Source organism: Drosophila ananassae, chromosome XL (assembly GCF_017639315.1).
Source record: "Drosophila ananassae strain 14024-0371.13 chromosome XL, ASM1763931v2, whole genome shotgun sequence".
In the NCBI taxonomy this organism is placed as follows: Eukaryota; Metazoa; Arthropoda; class Insecta; order Diptera; family Drosophilidae; genus Drosophila; species Drosophila ananassae.
Genome location: NC_057931.1, coordinates 19,782,073 through 19,799,014, shown reverse-complemented (window position 1 = coordinate 19,799,014; position 16,942 = coordinate 19,782,073). Strand labels below are relative to the sequence as shown.

General features: G+C 37.8%; 1 protein-coding gene and 1 long non-coding RNA gene across 2 annotated transcripts in view; one reads left to right on the top strand and one right to left on the bottom strand.

The window, feature by feature from the left end:
- LOC6502870 (neuronal acetylcholine receptor subunit alpha-7) overlaps positions 1–16,942 on the bottom strand; it is a 580,669-nt gene that overhangs the window by 48,115 nt on the left and 515,612 nt on the right. The window lies entirely within an intron of this gene.
- On the top strand, positions 8,624–9,712 carry LOC123257545. Its single transcript, XR_006507645.1, has 2 exons — positions 8,624–8,934; positions 8,995–9,712. It is a non-coding gene; the product is annotated as an uncharacterized LOC123257545 (long non-coding RNA).

Here is a 16,942-nt window from a genome sequence, read left to right as displayed (position 1 = left end):
ATTAGAGAATACCCGCTATGGAAGACAAGATTCTCTTCATAAACATGATTCTTAATAGTATTTTTTATAGACATATATAATATTATTGCATATTAATTCGAATTATTATTTCTTATACCAACTAATAAAGATAACAAATACATTTAATTATATACTTAATTTAAATTCCCTTTTTTGGCCTTATGCAACTTAATAACCATGAATAAATTTTATAAAATTTAAAAATGAATTGCTAATCTATTATCTGGAGGAGTCATACAGGATGAAGATGGCAAGTGAAATTAAATAGCCGGTTTTTTTTGGGATCATCAATAATTATTTCGCGGACTTGGTGAACATGGAAGGGTGGGCAACGGCTGTGGCAAAACATCCGCTCAGCTTTACGTCGTCTGCTGCAACTCCATCAGCGCAGTCGCAACGGCTTTAACTACTTTGAATGTCGAAAGCAATGCAAGAATCCTTTTCGCCCCTTCCCGCTATTTCCTTCAGCCCCCCGCTATATACTAACCCCCCGCACGCGAATATCTTTTAAATAATCGATTGATAACTGCGAGCGAGTAGCACAAGGACCCTAGGGATCCACTCCCTTCTACCGCCCAAAAAGCCGGAACCAGCGCGTGCAACCTTCTTGCAGCTACACAACCATCTGCCCGCTTACATGGTTACATGTTACAATATTATTTAAAATGGCGCCCAACGTGGGGCAGCCGTTTAAGGCTACCCAAGAAAATAAAAGGTATAAAAATTAAAATACCTTTGTCATTCCATCCGACATATACCCTCGTACGTATTAGTTAGTTTCGGATGCCACTTCGCATCCAAGAAATTCTCATAGACTTCAAGGCCAAGTGTTTAACTCCGATAACTAGATACTGTGGTTAAGCTTCGACTACCTGGATGCGTTACATCTTTAATTGGATATAACTTCGGAGTCATCGCGGCTTAACCTAGTCCGGTGTTTAGGCAGGGCTGGTAAAGTTTAAGCGTAATTGAATTGGCGGATTTCAAGCCGCAGTCATCCCTTAAAATTTCCATCCTGTGCTGTTCTCCGTAGTGGTTGAGAGATAAATCTGATTTGGAAAATATCTTTGTCTGCTGCAGGCGCCTTTCCAACAGAATATCCTCTCTAACCTAATCCCCTGTTGTGGCTCGAAGAGTATACGGACTAGGAATATACCTTTTTTCTGATGCAGACACTTTTCCAACCGAATACTTAATGGCCATGGCTCAATCCTTATAATCAAAGCCTTGAAAATTCTTCTGGAAGATGTCCAATGATTCGGATGATGGGCCGCCGAAGTTTCACGAGGTTAACGATTATAAAAGGAATTAGGATCTTGCAATAATTTCGTTCATATAAAGACAAAAATACAAATTATTTCCTACCAGCCAGAAGCAGAATGTATGACTCCTAGATTTTTTCTTAAATTTTTAACTCTTAAATTCATATATTCTTATATTTTTATTTTTATAAATTCATTCTGTGAGGTTGATGACAGTATATTCCACATAGTAGGTTAGAAGTAAACTTAAATTCTAAAAAATTATTAGGTAAACAAATTATACTTAGGAAACCCCGAAATGGTGTATTCCCATAGCACAGAGAATTTGTCTCATACGAGTGATACCGCAGAACATTGTTTTATTTGCTCCGAAATAATAGTTTACCAAGCGCAATTACCAGCGTCTGTGGAAAACCTTAGTTCAGGTCGATTATCCACTACAAGCACCCTCATGGCTTCAACATCTCAATCCCTACAGACTCGACTTCAAACAAAACGTATGGCTGCCGTACAACAGTCAGAGATTCCTAATTTAGACTCGAATAATATGGTTCAGACTATCACCAACCAACCGCAAGAACCCACCAATACGGCTGAAACGGTACCTTCAACTCTTTCCGAAGCAATAAAAGCAGCCATGATAGAACAAACTCAGATGATAGCTTCTAGCTTAGCCGATCAGACTAACAAAATTATCCAAGCACTCTAAGGAGGCCTTCTTGATAGTAGTTTAGCTGGTTCAGCCAATGGATCTCCATCTAGTATGCCAACGGGGGCACAATCGGGTTTGCCATTACAGAATCCACCGGAAACAAGATCAGAACCTTTCATGGGATTACCAACTCAGTTGCCTCATCCAAATCATTATGACGATCCGATCCGATCGGATAAGCCAAATAATGGCAAATTGGAAACTCAGATTCACTGGAAGGTTTCTATGTCAATTGAAGACTTTATCTATCGTGTAGAGGCTCTGACGATCCAAACTTTAGAGGGGGATTTTAATTTAACTGCCAAATATGCCAGTAATTTGTTCGAGGGCAGCGCTAGCGAATGGTTCTGTAGGCTCCCTACCGCAACCTAAATGTATACCATTCCCTATAACTAAGTTAGATGTTAAGGGGGGGTTAGGGTCTGAGCGAGCAAAAAAAGACACATTTTCATGTTTTTTTTTTGAGGATCTGGTAAACATCTATTTATTTAAACTATTTTTAAATTGAAGTACAACATGTGAAGAATGTTTTGTAAAATTTTCAGAAAAAAATAATAAGAACTACGGCAATGGCGACCATTATTAGCAGGCTCCTCGAAAAAAAGTTGCTTTGCGGTGCCCCTCATATATCGGTTGTAGATTATCCGAAATCAAAAAATCAAAGTTCTTTCGTTAGATAGACATTTTTCCCAGGTATCCCTGGGAGGGTTTTTAGAAGTTCCGATTTTAAATTTTTGGGAACACTTTGAAGTGAAAAACGTGATTTTTGAGGAAAAAAATCGGCTAATTTGTTATTTAAAAAATAGAAATTTAAACAAATTTGGAAAAAATCCCTCTCCAGGGATACCTGGTCAATTATGTTGGCAAGAAGTGGTAAAAATTTCAAAACGATCGATTCAGTAGTTTTGAAGTTATGATGGGCACCGACTTTGAAAAAGTGAGTTTTGGGAAAAACGCTTTGAAGTTTTTCTGACCGTTGGCCTGGCTCGGAGGTGGGGTTGCTAAAATCGCTGTATCTTTGTTAATAATGCACCTATCCATCTAAAATTTGGACACAGTATTCTTGAAAGGTTCTTTAATAAGAAAATAAAAAAAAAAATCGAAAAAAAAAAATTTTAAAACCCTAACCCCCCCTTAAGAGAAACCGGTCTTCTGGTCGTCGAGAAGCTTTTAAAAAACAATGTAAAATAGAAAAGAAATTAATCCTTTCATTCATATTAGATAATACTCTTGACTTACGTCCTCACGCTCAAGTGATGCTTTGTGGAAAGTCTGTAGCTAGGTTAATGAACACTGGTGCTTCTGAAAGTTGCATAGGTGGTAGGCTTGCAACGATCTACTTCAGAAAAACCTTAAATACAAGTTAATGACCTCCAAGATCAAAACTGCTTACGGGAAAAGTCAAACTATAGTCGGAAAATTTTCAACTGACATTACTTACAGAGGAAAAACAAAAACCCTGTATTTTTATTTAGTTCCTACTTTAGTCGAAGACTTATATCTGGGAATTGACTTTTGGACCGCCTTTGACTTACTCCCAATGCATCTGTTAACCAAAAATCTTAATCTAGCCTCCATCAGCGATCCAAGTATGAGAGAACTTTCTAAGGATCAACAGAATTTATTGCAGAACGTTATCAATTTATTCCCGTCATTTTCTAAGCAGGGACTAGGACGTACATCGTTAATTTCACACTCGATCGATGTGGGAGAAGCCAAACCGATTAAGCAGCGGCATTATGCCGTGTCGCCGGCAATTGAAAAACTTATGTATGACGAGCTCGATCGAATGCTCGAATTAGGAGTTATTCAAGAATCTAACAGCTCTTGGTCATCTCCAGTAGTGTTAGTGAAGAAACCAGGAAAAGTAAGACTCTGCGTAGATAGTAGGAAGGTGAATTTCGTCACCGTAAAGGATGCATATCCAATGCCAATAATCGATGGTATCCTAAGTAGATTACCAAAAGACGAATTTATTACTAGCCTCAATTTAAAAGATGCTTTTTGCAAATACCTTTAGACCCGAAATCTCGCGATAAAACGGCCTTCTCAGTACCCGGACATCTGTTGTATGAATTTGTGGTCATGCCATTTGGCCTCACTAATGCCCCGCAGTCCATGTCGCGACTTATGGATAAAATAGTTCCAGCCTACTTACGTAATGAGGTTTTTATATATTTAGACGACTTACTCATTGTTTCCGATACCTTCGAACGACATCATGAAGTCTTATCGGTAGTCGCTTCCAACCTGGCTCGTGCGAATCTTACAATTAATGTTGACAAAAATGAATTCTGTCGGAAAGAGGTGAAATACTTAGGACACGTGATAGGTAATGGTATTATTAGCACCGATCCTGATAAGATAGCTGCAGTCAGAGATTACCCAACACCACGTTCGGTTAAGCGGATTCGAAGATTCCTTGGGATGACCGGATGGTATCATAAGTTCATTAAGGATTATTCCGCTATTATTACTTCCCCGTTGACAGACACCTTGAAAACCAATCGGAAGTTTGAGTGGACAAGTGAAGCCCAGGGGGCTTTTGAGTCCATAAAGGCAAGCATGTGTGCAGCCCCAGTACTGCACAGCCTCAATTTTTCCCGTTCTCACTTCATTGCGACGCTAGCCACACAGAAGTAGGTGCAGTCTTAATGCAAGTGAATAAAGATGGTGCAGAGGTGCCGATCGCTTTCATGTCAGCTAAATCGTTGTCAACGTTAATGCACCGTTACCGAGAAGGAGTGTTATGCCGCTGTGTTGGCCGTAAAAAAATTTAGAGCTTATGTCGAAGGACAGGATTTTGTAGTAGTCACAGATCATGCCTCCTTAAATGGCTTATGACCCAGGCAGATCTAAGCTCGCGTCTCGCTCGTTGGTCTCTTAAGCTTCAAGGATTCCAATTCAAGATACAGCATCGAAAAGGTACTCACAATGTAGTCCCAGACTCTCTTTCGCGAACCTTTACCGAAGACTTGTCAACCCTTGCTTGCGATAGCCTAATAGTTGACGTCAATTCCTCCGAATTCGATTCAACCGAATACGATTCGCTTTGGAGTGGGATCCGACTTAATAACTCTTCCTTACCGGATCTCAAAATCCAAGGTAAACATTTATACCGACGCTCCGAACATGCAGAGGATACCAAAATTTCCGATGACCAATGCTGAAAACTTTGGGTTCCACGCCCACTCGTACCGATTGCCATTAAGACTGCTCATGGAGATCCATTACATGCCCACGGGGGTATAAACAAAACCATAGAAAGGCTCCGACGATATTATTTCTGGCCTAACATGGTTAACGACGTAAACACTTTTGTCAATAGTTGTGATATTTGTAAGGCCACGAAACACACTAATCGATCGTTTTAACCCCCTATGGGAAACACTGGAATATCAAGCCTTTTCTTTCAGAAGTAAATCGCAGTAAATCGAAATGTAGGTATATTTGTGGTGCTCGACTATCTCAATAAGTTTCCTTTTTTGAAACCAGTCCGCAAGTTTACCGCCGACTCGAGTATGCGATATTTGGAAGAAGATCTTTTCCATTGTTTTGGGGTTCCAGAATATGTGGTTTCCGATTATGGAGTTCACTTTAAATCGCAAATTGTTAATTGCTTGTTAAACAAATATAATATCAGACATACATATACGGCATTTTATTTCCCACAGGCAAACGCGTCGGAAAGAGTGAATAGATCAATTCTTTCAGACATAAAGGCTTACATAAACCCAAATCAGAGTAACTGGGACGAAAACCTTAGTAGCATTAACTGCGCTCTACGATCTGGAGTTCATCTGGCCATAAACACGAGCACGTATAAGCTAACGTTTGGTCAACATATGGTCACGAACGGCGAAACTTTTCAACTACTACGAGATTTAGGTATGCTAGAAGATCGAAGTGACCAATTTAATAAGGAAGACTCCCTAGACATTTTACGCAGCAAAGCCCAGAATACCATGATAGCCCAACGTAATCGGAATGAAAGGCTCTACAACACACGAACCAGGAACGTTACTTTTAAAGTAGGTCAAGAAATTTTCCGACGCAATTTCCAACAAAGCAATTTCGCAAAAGGGTTTAGCTCCAAGCTGGCTCCCAATTACCTTAAAGCGCGATTGCGAAGGAAATTAGGGGAGGTATATTACGAGATAGAAGATCTACAAGGGCGCCTGATCGGAAATTTTCATGCCAAAGATCTTAAGCCATAAGCGTAGACAACAAGCGGGAATCTTCCTTGTGTTATTCCACCCCAAGTTAGATTTTAGTGGGGGGGAAAATGTAATGCGCTTGTTGTAACTTAACAAACGAACCAAATGCCTAAAAGTAAACCCCATTTAGTTAAGCTTGGAATAACCAAAAATACAAAACAAACAAAACAAAAACAAAAAGCTTGGTTAAGCTTAAAGTTCCTTATCTATTGATAATCAATTATCTACCTAGAATTGAGCATTTAAGTATCGGTCTAAGCATAGAATAAGCAGCGGTCAAGTTCTTTTCTCTTGTGGCTGCTAAGATAAGCGCATCGCTCGCGGTTAAACTCAAGTATATATTTAACCCCCGGAAAAAAGAACACGTGGTGGGAAATTTCCACCTAAGTTTCCCAAAGCTTAAACGCCGAGGGAAGTGAGCAGCGCTCAGTGCATTAGAAGTGAATAACATTTTTGTGGTACCAATTAAGGTAAATATAACCTTTGTTTTCGGCGTCACGTGTTTTTTTAATTCGACTTATTTTTTTAGGTCGAATTGGCACTCAGTAAGAACCTATTTTTTTATTGTTCTTACATTGGGAATAAGTTTATAAGTCCCCAACTAGCCAGTTTTACCCTAAGAAGAGCTCGCAGCGCCACACCGCGGGATCAGAACTCATACCACACCAAAACTCATACCAAAAACAAAACTGCCCTGGCATTTAAAATCAGAAACAATAGACACAAACCTAAGCAAATACAGCAAAGATAAAAACAAATATATCAATATTCAGAAAAGAATTTTTAGACATAAAATCAAAAATGAACAACTTTACATTTATTTATACTGACGGATCACTATACAACAATATACCTGCGTACGCTATTACCACAGAAAATTACATCCTTAAAATGGCCATACTTCCGCCCTACTCCTCGGTCTATTCAGCTGAGATAATTGCTATACTAGAAGCCATTGAAATAAGTCGAACAATGAAAGGAAAAATCTGCATTTGCTCCGACTCACTCTCTGCCTATAAAAACAAATAACAAATATCGACAATGCCTCATATTACCCGGCAATAACACAGGCCGACAATTTCCAATTTTTTTTTCCTCCACGCATAATTTTACCTACTCCATAACCTTTAGGCTCCCCTGAAGCAAAGTCCTGTCCAGTGGTAGGTTCTACCACCCACAGTTTCCGCGGTACACCTAAGAGAAGAAATTGATCAAATTTTACCATATATTGAATTATGTAGGCCGTGCAATGGCGATGGCCATCATTGTTTCTAGTACATATCATTTTCGAAATGTATGTGAACCAACTGAAATTAAAAAATGGTATCTAGCAGTTACCATATCTTTGAAATACTCATCCAAAGTTGAAATCTCAGATTTTCTACATTAATTTTTGGTCTTCTAGGATTTTTCCCCAAACATTTTTCTATGGAAGATTTTTATTTTCTTATTGAAATCAGAAGATCATACCATGTTTTAAATTTGGATTTAAGGAAAAACTCGAAATAATTTTATTGAATTTATTATAGGTGGTTAAACAATATTTTCTTCAATTAAATTGGAGTTTTTAATCTCATATTTTCAAAAAGTCATGGCTATCTAAAACTGTTTCTTTGTTCAAAACTTATCTATTGCAGGTTCAACTTGTTTAGTAAAGCTTTACAGAAGTTGTAGGAATCATAGGGAATGAATTTGCTGACGAAGCCGCTAAACACGCAACTATGGCACCCTTGATCACAACAAAAAATCTCAATCAGACCGATATAAAAAGATACATAAAATATAAACTATCCAACAACTCGCAAAACCAAATTCAATACACGTCAAGCTGGTACCAATCTTTAAACACAAATAAAACTAACATCTACGATTACTCCAAAAACAAGGAAATTTCCAGCCTTTCAAGACGAGAACAAACGAAATTCATTAGACTACGTCTAGGACACACAAGACTCACCCATCAGTATAGATTGGTGCATTCAACATCCAATACCTGCCAGTTTTGCAACCAAGCCCCAATGACTTTAAACCACATATTCAATGAATGTATAGCTTTTAACCCAGCTCGTATCCCCTTCCCTAATGGTAATCTCCACTCTTCCCTTTCAAACCCCACAAACACCAACATCCTCAACATCCTAAACTTTCTTAAGATTAAGATCAAGCAAACATATACAGACTATTTAGCCCCATACTTGAATACATTTATATTAGGTATTATTGTAATTATTTAGTAATTGTGCTAAAAACTTGAATATTATTTAAATTGAATATTAATTAAACAATAATAGTAATAATAAATATAAATTTAGAGCCAGCCGAAAGCCTTAGTAGCTATGGCTGCAACACCCCCCCTGTAGCTTTAGTTTGTAATTTAAGCATACAGATTGTAAATAAATAAATAAACAAAACAAACAAAACAAAAACAAAAAGCTTGGTTAAGCTTAAAGTTCCTTATCTATTGATAATCAATTATCTACCTAGAATTGAGCATTTAAGTATCGGTCTAAGCATAGAATAAGCAGCGGCCAAGTTCTTTTCTCTTGTGGCTGCTAAGATAAGCGTATTGCTCGCGGTTAAACTCAAGTATATATTTAACCCCCGGAAAAAAGAACACGTGGTGGGAAATTTCCACCTAAGTTTCCCAAAGCTTAAACGCCGAGGGAAGTAAGCAGCGCTCAGTGCATTAGAAGTGAATAACATTTTTGTGGTGCCAATTAAGGTAAATAAAACCTTTGTTTTCGGCGTCACGTGTTTTTTTAATTCGACTTATTTTTTTTAGGTCGAATTGGCACCCAGTAAGAACCTATTTTTTTTATTGTTCTTACATTGGGAATAAGTTTATAAGTCCCCAACTAGCCAGTTTTACCCTAAGAAGGGCTCGCAGCGCCACACCGCGGGATCAGAAGGATTAACTATAATTAGAGTGAGAGATACAATTTTTTCTTGGAAGTAAGGTGCATGTGCCAATAATTTTCCCTCATTAACTAAAACCCGCCAATGGCCAGCATATGCACCAGAATCGTCCAATGACGTCACGCATCGCCCCAAGACAGTTACGCCTGTCCCATGTGGTTTCTGGAATTATTAATTTGATTTAGTTATTTTTATTTTGGTAGTATTTATTTTTTTGGAGCTTGGCGTTTAATAATGTAAGAAAATAACTTTACAGTTCCCTTAATTTTGTATTTTTTATTTAATTACTTAAATACTAAACATGAATGGTTCGGAAATATTAAATAGTTTTGTGAATATATATATATATACATACATAAAAATAACCTTTATGCCCTAAAATTATAGATTCTTGAGCGATGAACCCGACAAAAGATCTTTTGGACGTGGAAAATAAACTCGATTTAAGTGAAAAAAAAAACACATTACCCCAAATTAAAAATTGTTTGTGGTTAGGCCGATTTTTCTCAGTGTACTAAAAGCTTTACCTGAAAGATTTTTGTTTGCCAAACGGTAAAATCGAACCATGCGGTTTGCAATTAAAATATACAACAATGGTAAACTGAAGAAAAAAAAAAAAGAAAAATTTTTCTGGCACATGAATGCTAACAGTTGATGATTATATGTATATATATATTTTCCTTTTTTTATTTCCAATATTTAATTATGGCCTTCCGCAATGACATAAAACAAAAAAAAAAATGAATTAATTTTTTTTGATCTTAAATTAATTAATTAATAATTAATAAGAATTAATAGAGTCTTGGAACATTATTTTGAATGCTCTTACAGTGTTCCAACATTAAAAACCTTGCTAAAGTTAATCATAATCCCTTGCTATCAAATTTGAATTGAAAATAAATAAGTTACTTTGGAGACATTTTAAATATAAATTTAGGAAATAATATTAGAGAATACCCGCTATGGAAGACAAGATTCTCTTCATAAACATGATTCTTAATAGTATTTTATATAGACATATATAATATTATTGCATATTAATTCGAATTATTATTTCTTATACCAACTAATAAAGATATAAATTCTAAGATAATTTTTTTTTCGATTATAACAAATACATTTAATTATATACTTAATTTAAATTCCCTTTTTTGGCCTTATGCAACTTAATAACCATGAATAAATTTTATAACGTTTAAAAATGAATTGCTAATCTATTATCTGGAGGAGTCATACAGGATGAAGATGGCAAGTGAAATTAAATAGCCGGTTTTTTTTGGGATCATCAATAATTATTTCGCGGACTTGGTGAACATGGAAGGGTGGGCAACGGCTGTGGCAAAACATCCGCTCAGCTTTACGTCGTCTGCTGCAACTCCATCAGCGCAGTCGCAGCGGCTTTAACTACTTTGAATGTCGAAAGCAATGCAAGAATCCTTTTCGCCCCTTCCCGCTATTTCCTTCAGTACATACTAACCCCCCGCACGCGAATATCTTTTAAATAATCGATTGATAACTGCGAGCGAGTAGCACAAGGACCCTAGGGATCCACTCCCTTCTACCGCCCAAAAAGCCGGAACCAGCGCGTGCAGCCTTCTTGCAGCTACACAACCATCTGCCCGCTTACATGGTTACATGTTACAATCTACACAGATGAATCAAAGCTCAACTCCATGTTGGGACTTGTGCCAGCATCAAATATCGTTATTATTACTAATTAGTTCTGTCAGTGTAACTAGCCGCAGCGATTCACTAAATGCCCGTTATCAACCCTCAATGCCCTCCATATTCTTCGATTCTCCCAGATTCGCATGCGTTTTGTTGTTCTTTTGTAACGCATGCACTTTGGGAGCTTTGGTGGAGCTTCTGCGCAAGTTCTTAGTTTTTTGCACTTATATGTTCGGCTTTGTTTGGATCGGCCGCTGCATTTGTTTTTGGGGTTAAATTAACCCATAATAAATTAAAATATAAGTTGAACCACGTTTTATTAATTCGGCCGCTATCAAAACGCTGATAGCTCAACATTTGGTGACCCCGACGTAATCACGCTCAGTTTTATTCGTGATCATTAAAGTTCTTAAAGGAAAACTTGTTACTTTTGTTTCCATTACTTTGCACCATAATTTACATAATGGAGTCTGGAGACATAGCTGGTGCCTCTGTTCCTGCCGATTAAGTCAGCGCCCAGGTCTGACTCCATTCTGGACTCTAACCTGCACCCTTCCAATGGGGGAAGGTCGTCCGTTTCGTTGCTGCCGCGGTCTGAAGCTGCCAAGGTGGCTGCTGCTCCACCCGTTAAGGCTCTATCAAAACGCTGATAGCTTAACAGGCAACGTAAAAGGTCTTTTGTAAACGTCTGTGTCTAAATGAGTCATTCAGACTCCCCGAACACTGCAGTGTCTTCCAGGCTGAAATAATAGCCATTAAAGAAGCGCTTAAGTCCCCAGCACTTGGGCACTAATCAGGACACCGTATGTGTTTTTTCTGACAGTCAAGCAGCACTTAAGGCACTTGATGGTTTTTCATCCAGCTCTAGGACAGTCTAGGACATGATTATCGCAGATCTCTTAACGATCTGCCACTCCCTGTGAAACAAGATCGACGAGACTTATCGCCCTAAACAGGACAGATTGTAGCCTGGCGGTAAAGGCAATTATCGGGTACGCAGCACAAACCTATACCTTTGGAGTCATCACTGAAATTGACGAAATTTGGTCCAAATTGACCCTTGAATTTGCCCAAACTTTGGTAAGGTCAATACCTAAAAGACTAAAAGCTGTCATTGATGCCAAAGGTGGTGTAACTAAATATATTTAATGTGTTTTGATAAAATTAAGAAAATCTTTTGTTAAAATTAGATATTATATTAAGCTGAAATAAATCAAACTAACTTTTGTGAATATAATTTTTACGCACCGAAAACGTGTGCAAATACTTCTGAGTCGATATAAGCATATCCGTCTGTCCGTCTGGCCGGGAACGGCCGGGATCGGCTGACTATATCCTATAGCTGTCATAGAACGATCGGAATTGGCATAACTTTGGTGTTTTTTAAGTTAGAAAGATGGGACTTGGTACAGATTCTATTATAGACAAAATAATCCAGTTTGCCAAATTTCATAAGGATCGGCCAACTATAATCCAAAAAAAAATAATGTGAAAATAATTATGACTATTCGTATATGGTTCGTACCCTTATGAAAATTTCCCCATCGAATCAATTTTTTAATAAAAATGTTTGAAACAAATCCTGGCATCTTTAAAAATAGCAAAGATTCTGCCATTTCCGATCGTTCAGTTACATGAAAGCTATAGGATATAGTCGGCCGATCCTTATGGAATTTGGCACAACAGATTTAGTTGCCCATTAGAGACGGTAGAAAGTTTCTTCTATCTAGATTAAAAAAGAACAATGATATGCATATTCCGATCATTATATTACAGCTGTAGGATAAATTCGCCGACCATGAAATTTTGAAGATAGGATATTTTGGTAAAATTTAACATGTGTGGAGTGTCACAACTCTCTAACTTAACACTAATATGTTTTAGGGAACATATTTTCAGTTCTGCAGTTGTAAGATTTTGAACGTCTTGAAGAAAATCAGCATCTCGGCAGCATGCGTTTCCGTGCTACCAAATTATTGATCGCAAATTGCCAAAATTGATCGAATTTTTTACGTGTTTTTTATAAGATGCCTAATTACATACATATGTTATGGCTTAAGTATGTTTAGCAGGTCAATGTTAATGCAAAGTAAGGTCGCACAGCAAAGTCGATGTTAAAGAAAGTAGGCGGGTAAGCTAGTTTTGGGTCTACTGACTCAGATCGCTGGGTTTTGGGTTTTTTTCTGATTTTACTGGTTTTATTGCTCGCGCCGGTCCGTCGGTCATTATTTTCGGTAATACTTCTGATTTTGGCTTATGGCGCCGGCTATTGGAGCTGGGTTTTTAGGTATTATTAGGTTATATGCCTCCCCTTGCGCCTTTGTCCTAGCCGAGCTGACTTCAGTCGCACTGGCCCGATCACAATCCATCCCAGCGTGGTACTTTTGAGTAGTAGGTGTCCTTCTCCCAAATTTACCTGTTGTGGCTTCATAAACTGGTAGAAATATTCGGTGCCCAAAAACAGGTCAATCTTCTGGGGCTGCGAAAGAATAGGATCGGTTAAGCGCAACTGAGGTGCGATTGTACTTGGTACCTGAATAGAGTGGGATGGACATTATTTTCGGCAGTACGACTGCTTTAATTGGTTTTTGGAAATGGTGGTTAATGCTGTTAGGGTCTAAACAGCCTTTGTTCGAGATCTTTTGGTTGTCCCTTTTAGTTGATGATCAGGGTTGATGGCACCAATTGGAGTCGCAGTGTATCAGCCAATTTTTTGAGATTATTTTAAACTTAAATCCAGAATATAGTATATATATATTGTCACTTGGGTGGTTATAGTAGAACGGCGGGTTTATTTGTAAGAAGGGCCGCTGTTGAACACAACGCTTGTGGTGAAGTAGATTGAAGTGGAGCGCTAGGCGTATTTTTCCGCACCGTACTTGGCTGGTTGCCTGTCACTCAAAGTGGTGTGTTGGCTGGTTCTAGAGATTACACCGTGTGTGGTTGCAATCTTTTCTCAGTGATGTGTATCAATATTAAATCCCAGTTGATTGTTGACACTTTGAGTTCGTTGAGAGCGGCGATCGTTGGGAGCACGGTATCATGCAAGCTGCGGAGCTGGTCCGATGATCCATTAGTTCAGGGGTGAATTTCATTTTGCTATCTATTCATTAACCGTTGCCAGGCCTCTTGGTAATTATCCTGTCCGCCAGTTGATGATGATATTTTTGACTTCACCTATTATATGATTTTCCAGATGCCAGAATTTGGCTGCGTTGCTATTGTCTTGACTGTAGACGAATTCCGTAAAAATTTCGTAGAAGCGGAGCCACTGCCTGTGTTAAGTTACCAAGCTTTTTTGGTATCTTTATTTAATGTTCAAAAACTCGCACCGCTCAAAACCTCAAAATCCGCTCGCACGACCTGGATTCGTTTGCTAGTATTTCCATCTATTTTAATTTTACAGTAATTAAAGATCCACTAACCCATTGCTGTGCCTTGGGCTCGAGATTTTCCCTAGTTTTTCGGGACCGCTAAGACGGGCTTAACTCTGATGGCATTTCATCCTACAATAGTATTTCATATTTATTCACAAGAGTTTGACTTTAAGGAGCCTTGGCATTCCTAAAATATTCATCGTCTAGACTTAGTGCTTTGGGACTACACTTTGGTGAGCTGTCATTAGCCGCATCGAAGTAACCTTTTTAGTCGTCGTTCCGATAAATCTTTAGTGAAATTTATGATCAACTTTTGAATACTTATGTGTATTTCTTTTAATTTGCTCATCAATGAGCATCTGTATTTCGAGGTTTGATTCTTATCCCATTGTTTGTTTCGCTGAAAGGTTTTTTTTGGATTTAGTTCCAAACAACATCGCAAAATTATGTATTTAAAAATGTTACAGAAATGATTATTGGAACGAAGTTTCTTATGGCGCGGTATGAGTTTGGCGGAGGAGGGCTAGCCGAGAAAAACCGTAACGTAACGTTAACCGGCTCTTCGGGTCTTCTTCCCTTTCATAGAGTGAAAGGAAATTTTTTTTTTTTTTTTGTTTTTAAACTCTTCATTTATTTACAATCTGTTTTTATAAACAATAAGTAAATTTTATAATTAATATTAAATAACAGGAATAGCAGTTTTCCAGTGAACCCTGCTATTATATACAACATCGTTTCTGTTAAATGAATTTATCTATCTGGAAGATCTAGTATGTGGTATCTTTTTAGTCTTCTTAATGATAAGCTGTTATCTACTAGGCTAAAGGCTAAATTATTTTCATGATTATGGAGTCTGTCGATATATTTTTTACTAATTTTATTTATTTCTTCTCTTATGGTTGGGATATTGAGATCCTTGTGGATGTTTGCATTAGTTACATAAAAAGGAGCATTGACAATTTGTCGCAAAGTTTTTGACTGGTAGCGCTGTAGTATCTCAATATTTGAGTTGCTAGCAGTTCCCCAAAGCTGTATAGCGTAAGTCCAAACAGGCTTTAATATAGCTTTGTAGAGGCGAATTTTGTTTTCCAATGAGGTTCCCGATTTTCGACTTATCAACCAGGACATTTTTAGTGTTTTAAGTCTGAGCTTCTGACATTTGGCTTTTATGTGATTTTTCCACGTTAATCTGCGGTCGAGATGCAAGCCCAGATACTTGACACAGGTACTTTGTGGAATTGGCGAGCCGTTAAGTGACACATTTGGGCAATTACCTGGTCTCAATGAAAAGGTTATTTGGACAGATTTTAGGGAGTTAATTCTAATTTTCCATCGAAGGAACCAGTCTTCAATTAGGCTTAGCTCACGCTGCAGAAGTTCAGAAGCTTCATTTCTAGATGAGCTTGTGGCCAAAACGGCTGTATCATTAGAGCTGGGTCGGCCACTCACGATAGTATCGATATATCGAATATTTGGGTTTGCGAACCACTATCGATGTTTGAGTGCCGATAGTAAACGATAGTGGCAAGCTTGCACATCTTTACTTTTGGCGAACAACTGCGGAGATCTACACGTGAAAGTTAATATTGGTGTTGGCGGAGAAAATGGACAAATTTTTGCAAGGCGAATACGATAAAGGTAGGTATCTAAACTAGTGCATATCTGAGCATGTTTTGGACTCTTTCTCAATAACTAATTTCTGATATATAACTTTTTACAGGCATAAGTGCAAAGAGCAAGTCGGAGGAGGACGAAAACCAGGTGAAACGAATAGGGAAGTCCAAAGTGTGGAACCACTTTAAAAAGTCCCAAGATGGCAAGACGGCAAGTTGCATGCACTGTAATAAAGTTTACAAAACGAGCGGAAACACGTCAAACTTGTTTGACCATATGAAACGACTCCACCCGGGAATTTCAATGGAAGAGCAACAAAAGCGCGCGAATACGATTGTACCCAAATTTAGAATATATTAACCTATTCATAAGAATCTTTTGTGAATTATTTCATTTCTTCCTTTGTTATAAGCGACTTCATATGATTATGAGATTTTGTTATGTTTTGTTATTCGAATAAAGAATGGCCTTTAAGAAGTTTTTTTATTATTTACTCTAAATGCAACTTAAACTTGATTTATAATTTTTTTAGTTCGATACTATCGATACTATCGAATATTTGTATGAAAAACCTCGAAAACCTCGAATATGCCAACTATCGATGTTTTCCCAGCTCTATGTATCATCAGCGTATGTTGCAACAGTGCAGTTGTTTGTGACTGGCATATCCGCCGTATATAGAGTGTAGAGAATTGGTCCCAATACACTTCCTTGTGGGACGCCTGCATTAATAAGAAGTAACTTAGATGAATCGTTTTTCTGTTGCACGTAAAAACATCTTTTATTAAGATATGATTTAATTATTAAGTAATACGGAGCAGGTAGAAATTTTTTTATCTTGAACGTCAAGAAATGCAGCTGTGCAGTATTTTTTGTTCTCAAATGCAGTAATTATATCATTAATGACCCTGTGGCACTGCTCGGGGGTCCCGTGGCCTCTCCTGAATCCGAATTGGTATTCAGGAATTATGGAAAGTTCGTCCAAAATTGGCAACATTCTCTTCAGGAGTATTTTTTCAAACACTGTCGAGAATATTGTCAGCAGACTAATGGGACGATATGATGTTAATTCTGTTTCCACTTTGTTTGGCTTTAGGATCATTATGATCTCTGCACATTTCCATTGACTTGGAAAGTGGTCTAATCTGAGAATCG